An 8,752-nucleotide genomic window follows, 5' to 3' on the forward strand; every position below is an offset into this window, starting at 1 on the left:
GGTTGTAGGGGTTGGAGGAGGTTAGAGAGATGGGGAGGGTTGTAGGGGCTGGAGGACGTTACAGAGATAGGGAGGGTTGTAGGGGCTGGAGGAGGTTACAGAGATAGGGAGGGTTGTAGGGGCTGGAGGAGGTTACAGAGATAGGGAGGGTTGTAGGGGCTGGAGGAGGTTACAGAGATAGGGAGGTTTGTCGGGGCCGGAGGAGGTTACAGAGATAGGGAAGGTTGCAGGGTCTGGAGGAGGTGACAGAGATAGGGAGGGTTGGAGGGGCTGGACGAGGTTACAGAGATAAGGAGGGTTGGAGGGACTGGGGGAGGTTAGAGAGATAGGGAGGGTTTATGTGCTGGAGGAGGTTACAGAGATAGGGAGGGTTGTAAGGACTGGAGGAGGTTACAGAGATAGGGAGGGTTGTAGGTACTGGAGGGGGTTACAGAGATAGGGAGAGTTGTAGGGGCTGGAGGAGGTTACAGAGATAGGAAGGGATGTAGGGGCTAGAGGAGGTTACAGAAATAGGGTTGTAGGGGCTGGAGGAGGTTGTAGAGATAGGGAGGGTTGTAGGGGCTGGATGAGGTTACAGATAAAGGGAGGGTTGTAGTGCCAGGAGGTGGTTACAGAGATAGGGAGGGTTGTAGAGGCTGGAGGAGTTTACAGAAATAAGGAGGGTTGTAGTGGATGGAGGAGGTTACAGAGAAATGGAGGGTTGGAGGGGATTACAGAGATAGGGATGTTTGTAGAGGTTGCAGGAGGTTAGCGGGTTATGGAGGAGGTTACAGAGATAGGGAGGATTGTAGGGGCTGGGTGAGGTTACAGAGATAGTGAGGGTTGTAGGGGCTGGAGGAGGTTACAGAGATAGGGAGTGTTGTCGGGGCTGGAGGAGGTTACAGATATTGGGAGGGATGTAGGGACTGGAGGAGGTTACAGAAATAGGGAGGGAGTAGGGGATGGATAGGATACAGACATAGGGAGGGTTGTAGAGGCTAGAGGAGGTGACAGAGATAGGGATGGTTGTAGCTGATGGAGGAGGTTATAGAGATAGGGAGGGTTGTAGGAGGTTACAGAGATAGGGAGGGTTGTAGGGGCTGGAGGAGGTTACAGAGATAGGGTGGGTTGTAGGAGGTTACAGAGATAGGGAGGGTTGTAGGGGCTGGAGGAGGTTAAAGACATAGGGAGGATTTAAGGGGCTGGAGGAGGTTACAGAGATAGGGAGTGTTGTAGGGCATGGAGGGGGTAACAGAGATAGGGAGGGTTGTAGGTGCTGGAGGATGTTACAGAGATAGGGAGCATACAAGTGGCTGGAGGTGGTTACAGAGATCGGGAGGGATGTAGGGGCTGGAGGAGGTTACAGAGATAGGGAAGGTTGTAGGGGTTGGAGGAGGTTAGAGAGATAGGGAGGGTTGTAGGGGCTGGAGGAGGTTACAGAGATAGAGAAGGTTGTAGGGGCTGGAGGAGGTGACAGAGATAGGGAGGGTTGGAGGGGCTGGAGGAGGTTACAGAGATAAGGAGGGTTGGAGGGACTGGAGGAGGTTAGAGAGATAGGGAGGGTTGTACAGACTGGAGGAGGTTACAGAGAGAGGGATGGTTGTAGGGGCTGGAGGAGGTTACAGAGATAAGGAGAGTTGTGGGGCTGGAGGAGGTTACAGTGATAGGGAGGGTTGTAGGGACTGGAGGAGGTTACAGAGATAGGGAGAGATGTAGGGATTGATGGAGGTTACAGAAATAGGGAGGGTTGTAGGGGCTGGAGGAGGTTACATAGATAGGGAGGGTTGTATGGGCTGGAGGAGTTTACAGAGATAGAGAGGGTTGTAGTGGATGGAGGACGTTACATGGATAGCGTGGGTTGAAGGGCATTACAGAGATAGGGAGGGTTGTAGGGGCAGGAGGAGGTTACATAGATAGCGTGGGTTGTACAGGCTGGGGGAGTTAACAGAGATAGGGAGGGTTGTAGAGGTTGCCAGAGATTAGAGGGATATGGAGGGTTGTAGGGACTGGAGGAGGTTACAGAGATCGGGAGGGGTTTAGGGGGTGGAGGAGGTTACAGAAAGAGGATGGATTGTATGGGCTGGTGGAGGTTACAGAGATAGGGAGGGTTGTAGGGGCTGGAGGAGGTTACAGATATAGGGAGGGATGTAGGTACTGGAGGAGGTTACAGATATAGGGAGGGATGTAGGTACTGGAGGAGGTTACAGACATAGAGTTGTAGGGGCTAGAGGAGGTTACAGAGATAGTGAGGGTTGTACGTGCTGGAGCAGTTTGCAGAGAGAGGGAGGTTTGTAGTGGCTGGAGGATGTTACAGAGATAGGGAGGGTACTAGGGGCTGGCGGAGATTAAAGAGATAGGGAGGATTTTAGGGGATGGAGGAGGTTACAGAGATAGGGAGGGTTGTAGGTGCTGGAGGATGTTACAGAGATAGGGAGGGTACTAGGGGCTTGAGGTGGTTACAGAGATAGGGAGGGATGTAGGGGCTGGAGGTGATTACAGAGATAGGGAAGGTTGTAGGGGTTTTAGGAGGTAAGAGAGGTAGGGAGGGTTGTAGGGGCTGGAGGAGGTTACAGAGATAGGGAGGGATGTAGGGGCTGGAGGACGTTACAGAGATAGGGAGGGTTGTAAGGGCTGGAGGAGGTTACAGAGATAGGGAGGGTTGTAGTCGTTGGAGGTGGTTACAGAGATATGGAGGGTTGTAGGAGGTTACAGGAGGTTAAAGAGATAGGGAAGATTTTAGGGGCTGGAGGAGGTTACCGAGATAGTGTTGTAGGGGCTGGAGGGGGTTACAGAGATAGGGAGAGTTGTAGGGGCTGGAGGAGGTTACAGAGATAGGGAGGGTTGTAGGGGCTGGAGGAGGTTACAGAGATAGGGAGGTTTGTCGGGGCCGGAGGAGGTTACAGAGATAGGGAGGGTACTAGGGGCTGCAGGTGGTTACAGAGATAGGGAGGGATGAAGGTGCTTGAGGATGTTACAGAGATAGTGAGGGTTGTAGGGGTTGGAGGAGGTAAGAGAGATGGGGAGGGTTGTAGGGGCTGGAGGACGTTACAGAGATAGGGAGGTTTGTAGGGGCCGGAGGTTACAGAGATAGGGAAGGTTGTAGGGGCTGGAGGAGGTGACAGGGATAGGGAGGGTTGGAGGGGCTGGAGGAGGATACAGAGATAAGGAGGGTTGGAGGGACTGGAGAAGGTTAGAGAGATAGGGAGGGTTTTAGGTGCTACAGGAGGTTACAGAGATAGTTATTGTTGTAGGGACTGGAGGAGGTTACAGAGATAGGGAGAGTTGAGGGGCTGGAGGAGGTTACAGAGATAGGGAGGGTTGTAGCTGATGGAGGAGGTTATAGAGATAGGGAGGGTTGTAGCGGATGGAGGAGGTTACTGAGATAGGGAGGGTTATAGGGGCTGGAGGAGGTTACAGAGATAGGGAGGGTTGTAGGGGCTGGAGGAGGTTACAGAGATAGGGTGGGTTGTAGGAGGTTACAGAGATAGGGAGGGTTGTAGGGGCTGGAGGAGGTTAAAGACATAGGGAGGATTTAAGGGGCTGGAGGAGGTTACAGAGATAGGGAGTGTTGTAGGGCATGGAGGGGGTAACAGAGATAGGGAGGGTTGTAGGTGCTGGATGAGGTTACAGAGATCGGGAGGGATGTAGGGGCTGGAGGAGGTTACAGAGATAGGGAAGGTTGTAGGGGTTGGAGGAGGTTAGAGAGATAGGGAGGGTTGTAGGGGCTGGAGGAGGTTACAGAGATAGAGAAGGTTGTAGGGGCTGGAGGAGGTGACAGAGATAGGGAGGGTTGGAGGGGCTGGAGGAGGTTACAGAGATAAGGAGGGTTGGAGGGACTGGAGGAGGTTAGAGAGATAGGGAGGGTTGTAGGTGCTAGAGGAGGTTAAAGAGATAGGGAGGGTTGTACAGACTGGAGGAGGTTACAGAGAGGGGGATGGTTGTAGGGGCTGGAGGAGGTTACAGAGATAGGGAGTGTTGTAGGTGCAGGAGGAGGTTACAGAGATAGGGAGGGTTGTAGGGACTGGAGGAGGTTACAGAGATAGGGAGAGATGTAGGGATTGATGGAGGTTACAGAAATAGGGAGGGTTGTAGGGGCTGGAGGAGGTTACATAGATAGGGAGGGTTGTATGGGCTGGAGGAGTTTACAGAGATAGGGAGGGTTGTAGTGGATGGAGGACGTTACATGGATAGCGTGGGTTGAAGGGCATTACAGAGATAGGGAGGGTTGTAGGGGCAGGAGGAGGTTACATAGATAGCGTGGGTTGTACAGGCTGGGGGAGTTAACAGAGATAGGGAGGGTTGTAGAGGTTGCCGGAGATTAGAGGGATATGGAGGGTTGTAGGGACTGGAGGAGGTTACAGAGATCGGGAGGGGTTTAGGGGGTGGAGGAGGTTACAGAAAGAGGATGGATTGTATGGGCTGGTGGAGGTTACAGAGATAGGGAGGGTTGTAGGGGCTGGAGGAGGTTACAGATATAGGGAGGGATGTAGGTACTGGAGGAGGTTACAGATATAGGGAGGGATGTAGGTACTGGAGGAGGTTACAGACATAGAGTTGTAGGGGCTAGAGGAGGTTACAGAGATAGTGAGGGTTGTACGTGCTGGAGCAGTTTGCAGAGATAGGGAGGTTTGTAGTGGCTGGAGGATGTTACAGAGATAGGGAGGGTACTAGGGGCTGGCGGAGATTAAAGAGATAGGGAGGATTTTAGGGGATGGAGGAGGTTACAGAGATAGGGAGGGTTGTAGGTGCTGGAGGATGTTACAGAGATAGGGAGGGTACTAGGGGCTTGAGGTGGTTACAGAGATAGGGAGGGATGTAGGGGCTGGAGGTGATTACAGAGATAGGGAAGGTTGTAGGGGTTTTAGGAGGTTAGAGAGGTAGGGAGGGTTGTAGGGGCTGGAGGAGGTTACAGAGATAGGGAGGGATGTAGGGGCTGGAGGACGTTACAGAGATAGGGAGGGTTGTAAGGGCTGGAGGAGGTTACAGAGATAGGGAGGGTTGTAGTCGTTGGAGGTGGTTACAGAGATATGGAGGGTTGTAGGAGGTTACAGGAGGTTAAAGAGATAGGGAAGATTTTAGGGGCTGGAGGAGGATACCGAGATAGTGTTGTAGGGGCTGGAGGGGGTTACAGAGATAGGGAGAGTTGTAGGGGCTGGAGGAGGTTACAGAGATAGGGAGGGTTGTAGGGGCTGGAGGAGGTTACAGAGATAGGGAGGTTTGTCGGGGCCGGAGGAGGTTACAGAGATAGGGAGGGTACTAGGGGCTGCAGGTGGTTACAGAGATAGGGAGGGATGAAGGTGCTTGAGGATGTTACAGAGATAGTGAGGGTTGTAGGGGTTGGAGGAGGTAAGAGAGATGGGGAGGGTTGTAGGGGCTGGAGGACGTTACAGAGATAGGGAGGTTTGTAGGGGCCGGAGGTTACAGAGATAGGGAAGGTTGTAGGGGCTGGAGGAGGTGACAGGGATAGGGAGGGTTGGAGGGGCTGGAGGAGGATACAGAGATAAGGAGGGTTGGAGGGACTGGAGAAGGTTAGAGTGATAGGGAGGGTTTTAGGTGCTACAGGAGGTTACAGAGATAGTTATTGTTGTAGGGACTGGAGGAGGTTACAGAGATAGGGAGAGTTGAGGGGCTGGAGGAGGTTACAGAGATAGGGAGGGTTGTAGCTGATGGAGGAGGTTATAGAGATAGGGAGGGTTGTAGCGGATGGAGGAGGTTACTGAGATAGGGAGGGTCATAGGGGCTGGAGGAGGTTACAGAGATAGGGAGGGTTGTAGGGGCTGGAGGAGGTTACAGAGATAGGGTGGGTTGTAGGAGGTTACAGAGATAGGGAGGGTTGTAGGGGCTGGAGGAGGTTAAAGACATAGGGAGGATTTAAGGGGCTGGAGGAGGTTACAGAGATAGGGAGTGTTGTAGGGCATGCAGGGGGTAACAGAGATAGGGAGGGTTGTAGGTGCTGGATGAGGTTACAGAGATCGGGAGGGATGTAGGGGCTGGAGGAGGTTACAGAGATAGGGAAGGTTGTAGGGGTTGGAGGAGGTTAGAGAGATAGGGAGGGTTGTAGGGGCTGGAGGAGGTTACAGAGATAGAGAAGGTTGTAGGGGCTGGAGGAGGTGACAGAGATAGGGAGGGTTGGAGGGGCTGGAGGAGGTTACAGAGATAAGGAGGGTTGGAGGGACTGGAGGAGGTTAGAGAGATAGGGAGGGTTGTAGGTGCTAGAGGAGGTTAAAGAGATAGGGAGGGTTGTACAGACTGGAGGAGGTTACAGAGAGAGGGATGGTTGTAGGGGCTGGAGGAGGTTACAGAGATAGGGAGTGTTGTAGGTGCAGGAGGAGGTTACAGAGATAGGGAGGGTTGTAGGGACTGGAGGAGGTTACAGAGATAGGGAGAGATGTAGGGATTGATGGAGGTTACAGAAATAGGGAGGGTTGTAGGGGCTGGAGGAGGTTACATAGATAGGGAGGGTTGTATGGGCTGGAGGAGTTTACAGAGATAGGGAGGGTTGTAGTGGATGGAGGACGTTACATGGATAGCGTGGGTTGAAGGGCATTACAGAGATAGGGAGGGTTGTAGGGGCAGGAGGAGGTTACATAGATAGCGTGGGTTGTACAGGCTGGGGGAGTTAACAGAGATAGGGAGGGTTGTAGAGGTTGCCGGAGATTAGAGGGATATGGAGGGTTGTAGGGACTGGAGGAGGTTACAGAGATCGGGAGGGGTTTAGGGGGTGGAGGAGGTTACAGAAAGAGGAGGGATTGTATGGGCTGGTGGAGGTTACAGAGATAGGGAGGGTTGTAGGGGCTGGAGGAGGTTACAGATATAGGGAGGGATGTAGGTACTGGAGGAGGTTACAGATATAGGGAGGGATGTAGGTACTGGAGGAGGTTACAGACATAGAGTTGTAGGGGCTAGAGGAGGTTACAGAGATAGTGAGGGTTGTACGTGCTGGAGCAGTTTGCAGAGATAGGGAGGTTTGTAGTGGCTGGAGGATGTTACAGAGATAGGGAGGGTACTAGGGGCTTGAGGTGGTTACAGAGATAGGGAGGGATGTAGGGGCTGGAGGTGATTACAGAGATAGGGAAGGTTGTAGGGGTTTTAGGAGGTTAGAGAGGTAGGGAGGGTTGTAGGGGCTGGAGGAGGTTACAGAGATAGGGAGGGATGTAGGGGCTGGAGGACGTTACAGAGATAGGGGGGGTTGTAAGGGCTGGAGGAGGTTACAGAGATAGGGAGGGTTGTAGTCGTTGGAGGTGGTTACAGAGATATGGAGGGTTGTAGGAGGTTACAGGAGGTTAAAGAGATAGGGAAGATTTTAGGGGCTGGAGGAGGTTACCGAGATAGGGAGTGTTGTAGGGGCTGGAGGGGGTTACAGAGATAGGGAGGGTTGTAGGGGCTGGAGGAGGTTACAGAGATAGGGAGGGTTGTAGGGGCTGGAGGAGGTTACAGAGATAGGGAGGTTTGTCGGGGCCGGAGGAGGTTACAGAGATAGGGAGGGTACTAGGGGCTGCAGGTGGTTACAGAGATAGGGAGGGATGAAGGTGCTTGAGGATGTTACAGAGATAGTGAGGGTTGTAGCGGTTGGAGGAGGTAAGAGAGATGGGGAGGGTTGTAGGGGCTGGAGGACGTTACAGAGATAGGGAGGTTTGTAGGGGCCGGAGGTTACAGAGATAGGGAAGGTTGTAGGGGCTGGAGGAGGTGACAGGGATAGGGAGGGTTGGAGGGGCTGGAGGAGGATACAGAGATAAGGAGGGTTGGAGGGACTGGAGAAGGTTAGAGAGATAGGGAGGGTTTTAGGTGCTACAGGAGGTTACAGAGATAGTTATTGTTGTAGGGACTGGAGGAGGTTACAGAGATAGGGAGAGTTGAGGGGCTGGAGGAGGTTACAGAGATAGGGAGGGTTGTAGGGGCTGGAGGAGGTTACAGAGATAGGGAGGGTTGTAGGGGCTGGAGGAGGTTACAGAGATAGGGAGGGTTGTAGGGGCTGGAGGAGGTTACAGAGATAGGGAGGTTTGTCGGGGCCGGAGGAGGTTACAGAGATAGGGAAGGTTGCAGGGTCTGGAGGAGGTGACAGAGATAGGGAGGGTTGGAGGGGCTGGACGAGGTTACAGAGATAAGGAGGGTTGGAGGGACTGGGGGAGGTTAGAGAGATAGGGAGGGTTTATGTGCTGGAGGAGGTTACAGAGATAGGGAGGGTTGTAAGGACTGGAGGAGGTTACAGAGATAGGGTGGGTTGTAGGAGGTTACAGAGATAGGGAGGGTTGTAGGGGCTGGAGGAGGTTACAGAGATAGGGTGGGTTGTAGGAGGTTACAGAGATAGGGAGGGTTGTAGGGGCTGGAGGAGGTTAAAGACATAGGGAGGATTTAAGGGGCTGGAGGAGGTTACAGAGATAGGGAGTGTTGTAGGGCATGGAGGGGGTAACAGAGATAGGGAGGGTTGTAGGTGCTGGAGGATGTTACAGAGATAGGGAGCATACAAGTGGCTGGAGGTGGTTACAGAGATCGGGAGGGATGTAGGGGCTGGAGGAGGTTACAGAGATAGGGAAGGTTGTAGGGGTTGGAGGAGGTTAGAGAGATAGGGAGGGTTGTAGGGGCTGGAGGAGGTTACAGAGATAGAGAAGGTTGTAGGGGCTGGAGGAGGTGACAGAGATAGGGAGGGTTGGAGGGGCTGGAGGAGGTTACAGAGATAAGGAGGGTTGGAGGGACTGGAGGAGGTTAGAGAGATAGGGAGGGTTGTACAGACTGGAGGAGGTTACAGAGAGAGGGATGGTTGTAGGGGCTGGAG

The sequence above is a fragment of the Cetorhinus maximus genome, unplaced genomic scaffold (assembly GCF_964194155.1).
Source record: "Cetorhinus maximus unplaced genomic scaffold, sCetMax3.hap1.1 HAP1_SCAFFOLD_1598, whole genome shotgun sequence".
Classification (NCBI taxonomy): Eukaryota; Metazoa; Chordata; class Chondrichthyes; order Lamniformes; family Cetorhinidae; genus Cetorhinus; species Cetorhinus maximus.